We start from the raw sequence: 14,034 nt of genomic DNA on the forward strand, positions 1-14,034 counted from the left end.
TATTTTCCTCTCATGCATTATATGTACACTATGCACAAACACCACACATACTTGACCATGATGAATAAACGTGTAACTCTCTCAATAGAATTGAAACACTAAGTTTTTAGTCAAACATACATGCATTTAAGGTTATGAATATAAAGGAATACCATTTATAAAATTTCTCTAAAATTCTAAACCAACATTTCAACTCATGTAAAATGTGATGATTTCATGGGATATCCTCTTCCATAGGATATTTCTCATGTCAACACTAAAATTAAACTCTCTTTCAAAGAGGTATATACTCACTATGTACACACACCCACTTCATGCATCTCATCATGCCTTGTTATGTAAATCTTTTAAAAAATGACTAAATTTAACAGATAATTACCTTAGGTGGAGAAAATGAGGTGTTTAACACCTTCCCCATTCTCTAATCAAATCCATTTTCTTAAATCTTGGGTAAACTATATATTTTTCATAAATGAGAGTTACTAAAATGTCATGAAAAATGATTTTTCTAAAAAATTGATTCTGGTGTTTATTCACGTCCATTTCCAAAAAAAAAATTAGTGACGACTCCAAATAATGTAGTATTGATGTTTAAAGATAAATATTCTCATGTCTACATGTAGTATAAAAAAAATTAAGACAAGATTAATAGTCAAAGGATTTAGGCAAAAAGAAAAAATAGGTTATTTTAATATATTTTCTCCCATTACTCGATTAATCTCTATTAGAGTTCTCTTAACATTAGTATCTATATATATATATATATATATATATATATATATATATATATATATATAAATGGATATAAAATCTGCATTCACAACTAAAGTGTTGGATTTTTGGGGTGTATTTGTTGATTGTATATATATATATATATACATCAAAATGGCTATAAAATCTGCATTTCACAACTTAAAAGTGTTGAATTTGTGGGGGTGTATTTGTTGATTGTATCTCTGGTGAAATAGCAAAGCTAATCCTTGTGAGGTACTTGAGGATGAGAAGTTCTACTACTGAGAGTCTTCCATTCATCTATATGCAAACTATAGAACCTACAAATCCTTGAAGTAAAAGCTCCATCGATCGACCATCCGCAGAGGAGCAACTAGGTACGAGTACGACAGTAAGACGAAATTCCCAAATTCGTCAGAGACAGTATCTCTTAATTTCTAAATTCAGTCTTTTAGGGTTTTTGAGTTGCCCTGGTAAAACTGTTTCCAAACGCACGAACTCGATCTCCTGCGATCGTCGATCTCATCGAACATCCAAGTCTAGATCTTTGAGGTCTCCGTTCGTGGTGATTTACAGGAGGTACGTTTATATACAGACATCGATCCATTGAACACCACGAACAATTGCATTTGAGTTCTTTGTTTATTCTTAGATTTGTAGAATTCTCTCGAATTATATCTATTCACATCTTCAATTTCTCTGTTCTTTGCGGAAGTGACGAGGTAGTCAGGTTTCGATCAATTTCTCTGTGGTGTTGCTGGTTTGTTGACCAGGAACGCAAATCTTAGAGTTAAAAATTTGATTTTCTGCGTGGAAGTACTTATTCGTTTAACTAAACTGTTGTTTTGAGCAATTAAATATTGGATTGTGGTTTTAGTTCGATCTTAAAAATGGTTTTTTTTTGGGTTGCCTTGCTCATGTTATTTGGGTTTCTCTTAATTTCTATTTTCTAGGGCACATTAATTTGGAAACTGCTCCCGACCATTTATTTGCATATATTCTAAAGGTATGCTCTTTCCCTATGAAGATTATTGGAATTTTTTTAGGGTATGTTTGGTAACACTTTTGAAGTTTGAAGTTTGAAGTCTGTTTTTCTGAAATTTGAAATCTGAAATCTGAAATCTTATTCTGGAAAAGTTGTTTGTTTATCATTTTTAAATGCTTTTGGTTATAAATAGAATTTTAAAATATAATGGTCATTTTGACAATATTATCCTTTTGTAATTCTAATAAATTGTTAACAAAAAAACATAACATATTATGCATAATGAAACCATTCACATATTTAATTTTGATTTCTAATAAATCAAACAACCTAAAAGTATTGTTTTCAATTTGAATTCATACTTGAAAAATTATTTTCCAACAAGGTAATACTCAAACAATAAATAATCATTCATTTTCTAGTTGAAAAATATAGGGTTTTAGGGTTCGTATAAAATATAGGGTTTTTGAACACGAAACGAGAGAAAGGGGAGTGACCTTGACAACATAGTTGTAAAGGTAGAAAAGTTAAAAATAAGAGTTTTAGGATTCGTATAAATGAATGATAATTGATAGAAATTAGGGTTTTGAGGAAGGTATTTTAAGAATTAAAAAAAAATCAGATTTCAGAAGTTTCATCCAGCATCCTTCCATCACTGGTTCAAAACTTCTGAATTTTGATTCTAAAGTCTGAAATCTGAACCAAAACAAACGGAAATAAAGCTTTTAAAGTCTGAATTTTAAAAGTGGATCACACATTCAGACTTCATAAGCGTTACCAAACACACTTAATTAGGTTTTGTTTCCGTGAAATTCTCAAATAAAAAAACAATATTAATTTTCATGTAGAGCTTGGGATAATATTAGATTAGATGTTCGAAAAGACTAAAGATATGTTGAACAAGCTTCGAGAGAAGAAGGAAGATAAAAAAAAATTGTTTAACAACATGGTTGGTACTCTGCTGGACAGCTTGATCCATCTCCTCACACAAAGATTAAATTCGCTTGAAGGAGAGCAGCTTCTCAAGGTGAAGTCGCTTTATAATGAGTTTATTATGATAAATTCTATCCTGAGGAATCTTGAAGTAAAAAACGACGAGCAAGACATGTGTAGTATGCTGGTGAATCAACTCGGCGACGTAGTTTATAATGCTGAAGATGTTATTGATTATTTATATTTAGCTAAGCTTGCAGTCCAGATAGGATGCAATATTTCTCAAGATGACGAAAAGGATTGAAGCATTCGTATCTTGAAATGATGATTGGCCAAAAAGAATCTGACAATGACTAGAGAATAAGAAAAAATGTCATGGAGATTCATACAAACATAGAGAACTTTATCATTCAATTTCAAACTGCTTAACTAATTAGAGAATCCTAATTAAATAGACGGGCTCCGATCATAGAGGGATGTGAACTGGTGGGCTTGCATCTTGAGAAGGAGAGGATAATTTTTTTTTTTTTGATAAGTAGAAGGAGAGGATAATTAGGTAATTGAGTTCTCAATCCTTATTCATTGAACCTCAACTCCAATTCATTCATATTATTGGTATGGAAGGTTCAGGTAAGACAACTCTAGCCCTAAAAGTTTACAATGATATGCATGTTCAGAACCATTTTACTTTCCACGCATGGGTTTCAGTGTCTCGAGTCTACAAAGTAGAAAAATTGTTGCAGGCCATCACAAAACGAGCTATGGTATTCACAAACGAAGTAAAGAAGATGAATGTAGAAAACTTAAAGATGAAGATTTGTGATTACTTGAGGAGTACGAGATATCTTATAATCGTGGATGATGTTTGAAAAATAGGATTATGTGATTAATTGAATGAGATATATGTGAATAACTTAAATAATAGTAGAATAATACTTACTACCCACAACAAAGAAGTGGCTTTATATGTTAACCCAAGTCCTCCTCTCCACTATCTACATTGCCTGAGCAATGAGGAAAGTTGGGAACTGTTATGCAAGAAAGCTTTTGGAGGAGGAAGTTGCCCTCCACACATGGAGAAAGTTGGAAAAGAATTTGTGCGAAAATGCCAACGGTTACCAATTGCAATTAATTTGTTAGCCAATGATCTAGCAGAGAAAGAGAATAAGCATCTTTGGGTGTCGAACACGCTTTCTAATACACGTTTCTCTCTTAATTATCATATGGATCTGTGTATGAATATGCTAGCACTAAGTTATGATGATATGCTCCATCACTTAAAATGGTGCTTCCTGTACTTTGCTATTTTCCTGCAATATGATGAGATCCTTGTAAGGCCGTTGATTTGATTATTGATTGCAAAGGGGTTTGTACGCCAAAAATATGGGGAATTAACATAAAATCTTGCAGAGGAATACTTGAAGGAACTTATTTATAGGAATCTAATACAAGTCGTAAAATTGAAGTTAGACGGAGGTGTTCAAAAATGTCCCATCCATGATTTTTTAAGAGACCTTTGCATTTTAAAGGTCAAGGAAAAAAAGTTTCTCGAGGTGCTTGAGAAGGTTAATGAGAATGCAAGACGCTTATCCCCAGTTTCCCTAGTTGAGTCACGCCGTCTTGCCTCCAACATTGATATTATCATTTACATTTCTAAAAATCGTTCCAAATCAAATCTCATCTCCCTACTATGCTCTGGGTAAGTCTTTGTTTGCCACAAAGTTGAAACTTGTTTTACAAATGCTTCTCATTGCTTAGGGTGTTGTGTTTTAAGGATGAAATTAATTGTAATATTCCTAGTGAAATAGAAAAAATAATTCATCCATATAAAAGTTGGAATGGTACTACCACTGATCTCTAGGTACCTAAGATGAATTAATTTTTCTATTTCACAAGGAATATTATAATTAATTGCATCCTTAAAACACAACATCCTAAGCAATGGGAAGTATTTGTAAAATAAGTTCCAATTCTATGACAAGTAAAGGCTCAACCCGGAGCATAGTAAGGAGATGGGATTTGATTTGGAACGATTCGTAGAAATCTAAATGACAATATCAATGTCAGAGGCAAGACGACATGACTCAGCTGGGGATACACGTGTTACATTCTCATTAACCTTTTCAAGCACCTCGAAAAACTTTTCTTGCTTGATCTTTAAAATACAAAGATCTGTTAAAAGACCATGGATGCGACATTTTTAAACAACTCTGTCAAGCCTCAGCATTACAACTTGTATTAGATTCCTAGAAATAAGTTCATCCAAGTATTCATCTCGAAGATCTTCCGTTAATTCCCCATATTTTTGGCATACAAACCCCTCTGCGATCCAAAATCAAATCAACGGCCTCACAAGGATCTCATCATCTTTGCGGGAAAACAAAGAAGTACGGGAAACACCATTTCAAGTGATGGAGCAGATCATCATAACTTAATGCTAGTATATTCATGCACAGATCCATATGATGATTAAGAGAGAAACGTGTATTAGAAAGCATTTCTGACATCCAAAAATGCCTATTCTCTTTCTCTGTTAGATCATTGGCTAATAAATAAATTGCAAGCAGTAGCCCTTGGCATTTTCACACAAGTTCTCCAATTTTCTCCATGTGTGGACGGCAACTTCCTCCTCTGAAAGCTTTTTTGTATAAGAGCGCCCAACTTTCTTCATCGCTCAGGCAATGTAGATAGTGGAGATGAGGACTTGGGTTAACATATAAAGCCACTTCTTTGTTGCGGGTGGTAAGAATTATCCTACTATTATTTAAGTTCTTCACAAATATTTCATTCAATTCATCACATAATCTTGTTTTTTAAACATCATCCATGTCTATTAGATATCTCGTACTTAAGTAGTCCCAAATCTTCATCTTTAAGTCTTCCATATTCATCTTCTTTACTTCGTTTTGTGATGGCTTGCAACAACTCTTCTACTTTGTAGACTCAAGACACTGAAATCCATGCGCGGAAAGTAAAATGATTCTGAACATGCATATCATTGTAAACTTTTAGGGTTAGAGTTGTCTTACTTGAACCTCCTATACCAACAATAGGAATGAATTGGAGTTGAGGTTCAATGAATAAGGATTGAGAACTCAATTGCCTAATTATCCTCTCTTTCTCAAGATGCAAGCCCACCAGTTCACATCCCTTTACGATCGGAGCCCGTCTATTTGATGAGGATTCTCCAATTAGTTGAGTAGTTTGAAATTGAATGATGTAGTTCTCTATGTTTGTATGAATCTATCTCGACCCCCTCGTTTTCTTTTTCAATAAATTTATCTTTATCTATAATAAAAAAAATGTTTGTATGAATCTCCATGACCTTTTCTCTTATTCTCTCGACATTGTCAGCTTTTTTCAAGGCCAATCATCATTTCAATATATGAACGCTTCAATCTCTTTCCTCACCTTGAGATAATATAACATCTATCTGGCGGCTAGCTTTGTTAAATATAAATAATCGATAACATGTTCAGCATTATAAGCTACGTCGCCGAGTTGATTCACTAGCATGCTACACGTGTCTCACTCGTCATTTTTCACTTCAACTGAAAGTCCTGACGCTTATAGATTTGGGTAAAGGAATGGAACATTGATATGGGATCAATGGCAAGCCTTCAAAGGGTAATTATTAGTGAATGCACTAATTTACATGGTCTCCCTTTCACCCTGCGAAAAATGTTTACTTTGCGTGAATTGGAGTTGTGGTCACCTACTGCTTCAGTGTAGACTGACTCAAATAGAGTTTAAGATCATATTGGAAGTGAACTTCTTAAGCTCACAATGAAACAATGAATCAATGACAATGTGAGTAAGCTCCTTTCTATCTTATTTTTCGCTTTTTGTTATTATATACTCTACCAATTCATAATATTGATGGACAGTTGATAAACATGAAATGTGATTAGCTTTTAAAGTACTTTCTACTGCAACAATTTATGCAAAATTTAAATGAATTATAAGTTTTGAGGCACTAATCTTAATGATTATAAACTGCTTCATTGTTTTGGAATCATAGTTAGTTTTTCTGCAAATGGTACTCTATGTTTGATTTTTAGTAAGTTGTATCGGAAATAATCTAGTTATTTTTAACTCTAGTTGTTATTTAGATATAGTTTTTTTATTTTAGTTTTTATTTATTTTTGATTTGTAAGGGCACTTTTGTCTTTTTTTACTTTTATACTTATATAAATTCTTGCCAAGTTCTCACAAAGAGACTTGACAATTACTCTTCACAATTCTTTTTGGTATTTTAGAGCCTTTTAGATGACCCATTGACCTCTCCCTGGGGTTTTTGTTCCTTTTCAATTCTTGGAGCCTTGAATCTTCTCTCTTCTTTTCTTATCAACACCTCAGATCTTCAAGATCTAATAACCTAGCAAGAGCTTCGTTAGGAGGTCTCCCCTTCGGGCCTTCGAGAGTTTCTTTTTTTCTAATTCATGATCTATTAATCGTATGTTGCGATAAGGATTGTTCCTGTCTTCACATGCTGCGATTTTCTGCGTTGTGTTTATATCCTATCATAGGGTTTTCTATCTTTCGATAAACTCTTTTGATCTATCCCTAGCCTGCAACAACAATTTGGTGTCTCCTCTGGGGTTCACTGGCTTGTTTTGTGCCCGCGGTGGCCTGCAACAGCAGTTTGGTGACTATTTGGTGGTCTACGACAGTGCTAGTGGCTACTTGGGGACCTACAACAGCACCATATACCTGTTAGGAGGTTTGCGGTGGCTTGTGATAGCGATAGACTACTGCTGGGTGACCTAAGACAGCCCCCTTAGTGGTTTTTCTGCCCTACGACAGCAGCAACAGTTACTGTTTAGGTTTGTTTGACAGCAACTAGATCACTTTTTTGGGGTTGTAGTACCCCTACAATAGCAACATATTTGTGCGACAGCAACAGTGGCTGTGTGGAGCCTTTCTTATGCCCTGCGACAGTGTTTGGGGCAGTGTTTGGTGTTGCTGACAACAGCAAAGGTGATTTTTTCTAGAGTGGTGTTAACCCTATAACAGCAGTAGTTGCTGTGAAAGTGTTTGGGGCTGTGTTTTGTTCAAGACAGGAGTTGTGTTACCCTTAGGATGGCAACAATTGCTGTTTAGGTATGTGTGACAACAACTAAGGGATTTTTTGGGTTGTGTTGACCTTGCAACAATAGCTAGGCTGCTGTTTGGTGGTATACAATAGCAACAGACTTAAATTTGTCCTTGTTGTTGCCTTTCGACAGTACTACAGGAGATCTCTCTTCAATCCAAAGTTTTGTTGTTCATAGTGCACAATGACAACAACCAACAATCCCAACACAACTCTCAGGGCAAATTCCTCAGTCCAACGTAAAACTAATGCCCTACTAGATGGTCGGAATTTTCAGTCCTGGTCTCGGTCTGTGCGACTTTATTTGGGTAGTAAAGGTAAATCTAGATGACTTTTGGGAATCATTACTAAATCACCTCTCACTGATCCCAAATTTGAACAATGAGAGATCGATAACTGCATTATTCTTGGATGGCGATTTAATTCAATGGAACAGCGGACCTATACAATGTTTATGTATCACGAAATTGTTTCGCCTTTGTGGTTAACCCTACTCAGACATGCTCACGAGGAATGACTCGAGGATTTATGAGCTTTATCGAGACATTGCCAAGGTTACACAAGGAGCACAAAGTGTAGCTAATTATTTTGGGTTCTTCCAGACCTGTTGAGAGGAGCTCTTATTATGGGTCTATGACTGAGCTATCTGCAGAAGTAGCCGGATTTGTGGTTAAGAGGATTGCTCGACAACAGATATATCAGTTTCTCATGGGTTTACGTCCTGATTTTGAAGCACTTTGGATCCAAATCCTTAATACCATTCATTTACTTCATTTAAGATATTTGCGACTATTGATAGTGATGAGCATCGTCGTCGTATTGTTCCATCTCAAATTCAAGCACCTAGTATTTTCTCTACTATCGCTACAGATCAGATGACTCTAGCAGCTAATTCGAGTTTCTTTGACGTTCGGATCCCGGGATCAGGGAGTCGTGGTCGTGACAGTCGTAGTAAAGGGAATAGCCTTATTTGTAATCATTGTGGCAAAATTGGTAATGAGAAAGCCCATTGTTTTTAACTCTATCCGCATCTGATACCACGATCTTCATCCACTTCATCTTTGAGATAGTCCGCTCCTCGTGCCACTATAATGGAGTCATCATCATCCATTCTTCTCACTGATCATCCTTCCTCACCTGACACAATTGATTTGCAACAGCTACAGATTCAGATTGTCACTATTGTTCGGGATTAGATCCATGTTCACACTCATCCTTCCTTGACAGTGGCCTCGGTTACTATGCCTCTAGATACATCCTTTGTTTTTCTTGTCACTCAGTCTGGCTCTACTCCACTGACATGGGATATTGATTCTGGTGCCTTTGATCACATGACCGGTAAGTCTAGTCATTTTACTTCTATTTTTCTTACCACTCATAGGGAAGTTCGTCTTTCTGATGGACTTACACATATCCACAACAAGGGTACCATCCCCTTATCTTCTAAGATTTCACTAGACTCTGTGCTTGATGTCCCGCATTTATCTCTTAATCTTATGTTTGTGAGTAGTATTACTAGATCACTAAATTGCTCAGTTACTTATTTTCTTACTCACTACATTTTTCAGGACCCGACTTTGAGGATGATTTTTGGCAAGGGGTATAAGAGGGATAGGTTGTACTTGTTTGGATCTCAATATACTGTTGTTCTGGCTTTTGTGCTTCCTTCCTTTGGGAATCATACGTTTTCTTCTCAAACTCTAGATTTATGGCATACTAGCTTAGGACATGCCAATTTTTAGCATTTATGTCATTTATTTCCTGCATTAAAAATTACTTGTAATGGACACAAATTTTAGTGTTCTATGTGTGAACTTTCTAAACACACATATACTTCTTATATTCGTCGTATGCATCAAGTTAATAAAATATTTGATTTAATCCATTATGATGTGTGGGGGCTTTCCCCTATTACTACTTTTAATGCTCATAGATATTATGTTACATTTATTGATGACTATTCTCGTTGTACTTGGGTTTATCTGATGCGTTCTCGTTTTGAGGTGCTTCCTATGTTTGTCAATTTTTTTAAAATGATTCAAATTCAGTACAATATTACTGTTAAATCTTTTCGATCTGATAATGGGGGAGAATATGTATCTAATGGGATGCGCTCTCATCTTCATGAGCATGGTATGCTTCACCAGTTGACTTGTCTTTATACTTCTAAGTAGAATGGGGTGATGAAACGTAAGAATCGCTATCTCATGTATGTTGTTCGATGTTTTCTCCGGGAAATACATTTTTCTAAGGCATATTGGAATATGGCAGTCCTCAATACGACTTATCTTATTAACCTCGTCTCTAGTCGTACCTTAGAGGGACAAGTGCCTCTTCATGTCCTTCAACCTGATAGTATCATTTTTCCCATTACACCTCAAGTATTTGGGTGCACGTATTTTGTTCAAGGCAGGACACCTAATTGCACCAAATTGGATGACATATCCATTTGATGCATTTTCTTGGGTTACTCCTCTATGTCCAAAGGATATTAGTGTTATAATCCAGTTTCTCACCGTGTCATACACTCTCTTGATGTTACGTTCTTTGAAAATGTTTCATACTTTCATGCCACATCTACTTTGCAGGATTTTTATTTTGCAGGATTTGTTTCCTATAGTACTGCCATCTCCCATGTTTCCTCCATCTTCGCTGACGCTTCAGGTTCTTTCGTCACCCTCGCTCCCTTACACTCTTGCCAACCTCCTCCTTGGATTTAGATATCTCATCTCCTACCACACATATACCTGTTCTTATCCCTTCTATCTCTGATTTTCACTTACTTATTGCCCTTCACAAAGGTAAGCGGGGGTGTGTAACCGATCATCCTAGTGCTCAGTTTGTTTCCTATCATGGTTTCTCTTCCTCTTATCAGGCCTACCTTGTTGCCACTGATTTTATTCGAGTTCCTCGATCTGTATCAGAGACTTTGTAAGACTTTCAGTGGACTAAAGCTATGACTACTGAGATGGATGCTTTGCAGAAAAATAATACTTGGGAGCTTGTCACTCTCTCATTTGGGAAACAAACTATTGGTTGTAAATGAGTTTTCACAGTGAAATACCTTGCCAATAGTACTGTTGATCGGTATAAGGCACGCCTAGTTGCTAAGGGATTTACACAGACTCCAGGGAAAGATTTTAGTGCTATATTTGCTCATGTTGCTAAACTCCATTGTTCGACTTCTGGTCTCTCTAGCTGCGTGTAACTCCTGGTATCTTCACCAACTTGATGTGAAGAACACATTTCTGAATGGTGATTTGACTAAGATTATTTATATGGACCCTCTTCCAGGGTTTTATCTTCAGGGAGAGTATCATAGGAAGGTATGTCGTCTTCTTAAATCTCTATATGGCCTCAAGCAATCCCCGCAAGCCTGATTTCAACGATTTTCTAAGGTTCTTTTACCTATGAAGTTTTCTAAATATCACTTAGATCATACTTGCTTTGCTTGTCGAGGAGTAGATGATCGTTGCACATTGTTTTGGTTTATGTGGGTGACATTATTGTGACTGATGATAATGCACAGTAGATTGACAAAATTAAGATGCTATTGGATCGTGTTTTTGAGGTTAAGGATTTGAGTCCACTCAAGTACTTTTTGGAGATAGAAGTGACTCACTCTCGATGAGGTATTTCGCTCTCTTAAGGTAAATATACATTAGATCTTCTTCAGGATACTAGGATACTTGGTTGTCGTCCCGCTTCCTTACCTATGGATCAGAATCGTCTTAATGCCGACTCTGGTGATCTTTTATCAGATCCTTCGTTTTATTAGAAACTTGTAGGTCGTTTGATTTATCTAACTGATACTAGACTAGACTTGTCCATTGCGATTAGTGTGGTGGTCAGTCAGTTCATGCATACTCCGCGTATTTCTCACCTTGATGCCGTTTATCGTGTCCTTCGCTACCTGAAGTTGCGTCTTGGTCTTGGTTTTTCTACTCTTCAACTGCTCAGCCGCATTTGTCTTGTTTTATAGATGCTGATTATGCTAGTTCTCTCATAGACAGGAGATCTACCTTTGGTTTCTGTACTTTTTATGGTGATAACCTTATCTTGTGGAAAAGTAAGAAATAGAATGTGGTTTCTCGCTCTTCTGTTGTAACTGAGTATCATGTTATGGCTGTTGGCACATGTGAGCTAACTTGGCTTCGTTCTTTATTAGCAAAGTTGGGATTCCCTGTTTTAGATTCTTCTACTTTGTTCTGTGACAACAAGTCTACTATTAGACTGGCTTCTGACTCAATCTTTCATGAAAAACTAAGCATATTGAGGTTGATATTCACCTTCTCAGGGAGAAAGTTTGATCTAGTGATCTTCAGACAGTCTGTGTACCTTCTTTAGATCAACTTGCCGACATGCTTACGAAGTCTGTTGGTCTGTCTATCACTAATTCTCATCTTGTCAAATTGGATTTAGTTAATATATTTGCACCAACTTGAAGGGGAGTATTGGAAATAAGCTAGTTATTTTTAGCTCTAGTTATTATTTAGATATAACTTTTTATTTTAGCTTTTATTTATTTCTGATTTGTAAGGGCACTTTTGTCTTTTTAATTTTATACTAATATAAATTCTTGCCAAGCTCTCATAAAGAGACTTGACAATTACTCTTCACAATTCTTCCAAGTGTAGTTATGCATGGTGTTTAATTCAATTTTCTATTAAAAAATTTATTTTACTTAGAATAATGAGACCTACTTTTAAGTAAAATTTAGATCACATAATTGCCTTTCATAGGTTTGGTAATCATTCAATAAAGCTCTTCATATTAAATATGTTTTTAATCTATGAACCCAATGCCACTACATGTCCCATTCGAGTAAGGTATTCAGAGCTTTGAGGCCATTAGGAGATCCCTCCCTACCTCTACACACACACACACAAAATCATTTACCTTTTTCTTCAAGCCCCTTTTAAGCATTCTTCTTGCAATTTTAATTATCAATCAAGGGTGTAAGAAGATCTGTTCTTTGGAACAAACAATTAGCAGAGCTAGAAATCTTTCAACATCACATGCCTTAGTTACTACGAAGTACCACTATCTTACTTTGTTTATACTTTACATATCAATCACCAAATTGTTTTTTGCTACTGTTTTTGGATTCGATTTTGAGAAGAAAAAACAAATCATGTTTTTTTTTTAAAAATTAGCATGTCTGACTCTGTTCTGTTTTTTTAATTTAATAATTATCAATACATTACGGCCTAGAACCAACACTAGTATTTTCCTAAAATAATTGCCCTAGAAAAAGTCCACGAGAAGAAATCATATCTCCATTGGCATAGACCAAGGGGTTGGAGTGCCATTCCATGATCACAAAGGAAATAGTCTAATTGATCTCAACATCACATGAACTAAATGGAAAGTCAATATCTTCTTGGGAGTCCTATATATGAGAACCCAACACCTTTAAATTTTGATGGCCAAGGTTATCTAATTGATTTGATTTTTGGTTAGGAAGGTGCTTGATTTCTATCGTGGTTTGTAACCCCTCTTACGGTGGCATCGGATTTCATTTGGGTTAATGGTTATAGTTAGTGTTTGATTTCCGTCATGGTTTATTTGGCCTCTCTTGAGATGGTGGCACCAGATTTCGTTTGGGTTCATGGTCATAGTTTCCTGGCTCGCACTACTGATTGATTTATGGTCCACAAATAACGTCACAATGTCACAGCTTTGCTCAGTCTATTTGCGGAAGGAAGAAATGCTCACGGGACCTATAATTTGACACATTTGCATGAACTTCATGAGAATTTTTTAGAATCAGTTTTTTTTTTTTTTTTGGTGGTTTGTAAACATTTTTATTTATGTGATCTGAACATAAACCTTCCTGCAAATTTGTTTTCATTCATGCTTGATCTACTATTTTGCTTAAAAATTTATCTTTGTTCTTGTGGTAATGGGTGCATGACATCATAGTCGATCTCTAGGTTGGTAGATTGGTTTGTTTGTTTTTTTTCACAATTTTTTGATTGTTTTAAATCATTAGTTTCTAAAATAATATTTTTTTATACATCATTTTTGAAACAAAATTCTATTTAAATTTTCAAAACATTTGTATGCCATTTTGAGCTCAAAAATGTGTCACAGGGAAAATTTGTTAAAGATGTGTACTCAACATCAATCACACTGGTGCCTAAAATTGATAAGTCCCAGCAGGTTAGTGACTTCATACCTATTGCATGCCGCAATGTTATAAACAAGATTATTTAAAAATCCTTGGCATCTCTGTTGGACTTTGGTGAAGGCATTGTGGGTGACGAGAACTTCGACGAGGACGCCG

General features: G+C 35.6%; 1 protein-coding gene across 1 annotated transcript in view; it reads left to right on the top strand.

Moving 5' to 3' along the window:
* Nucleotides 1–925: 925 nt before the first annotated feature.
* LOC147396936 (protein transport protein SEC24 A-like) overlaps nt 926–14,034 on the top strand; it is a 99,241-nt gene continuing 86,132 nt past the window's right edge. Inside the window, exon 1 of the mRNA XM_086452266.1 lies at nt 926–1,311. The gene's annotated coding sequence lies outside the window, so the exon portion shown is untranslated. The remainder of the gene's footprint in view (nt 1,312–14,034) is intronic.

This window comes from Akebia trifoliata, chromosome 8 (genome assembly GCF_017979445.1).
Source record: "Akebia trifoliata isolate Shusen 1 chromosome 8, ASM1797944v1, whole genome shotgun sequence".
Taxonomy (NCBI): Eukaryota; Viridiplantae; Streptophyta; class Magnoliopsida; order Ranunculales; family Lardizabalaceae; genus Akebia; species Akebia trifoliata.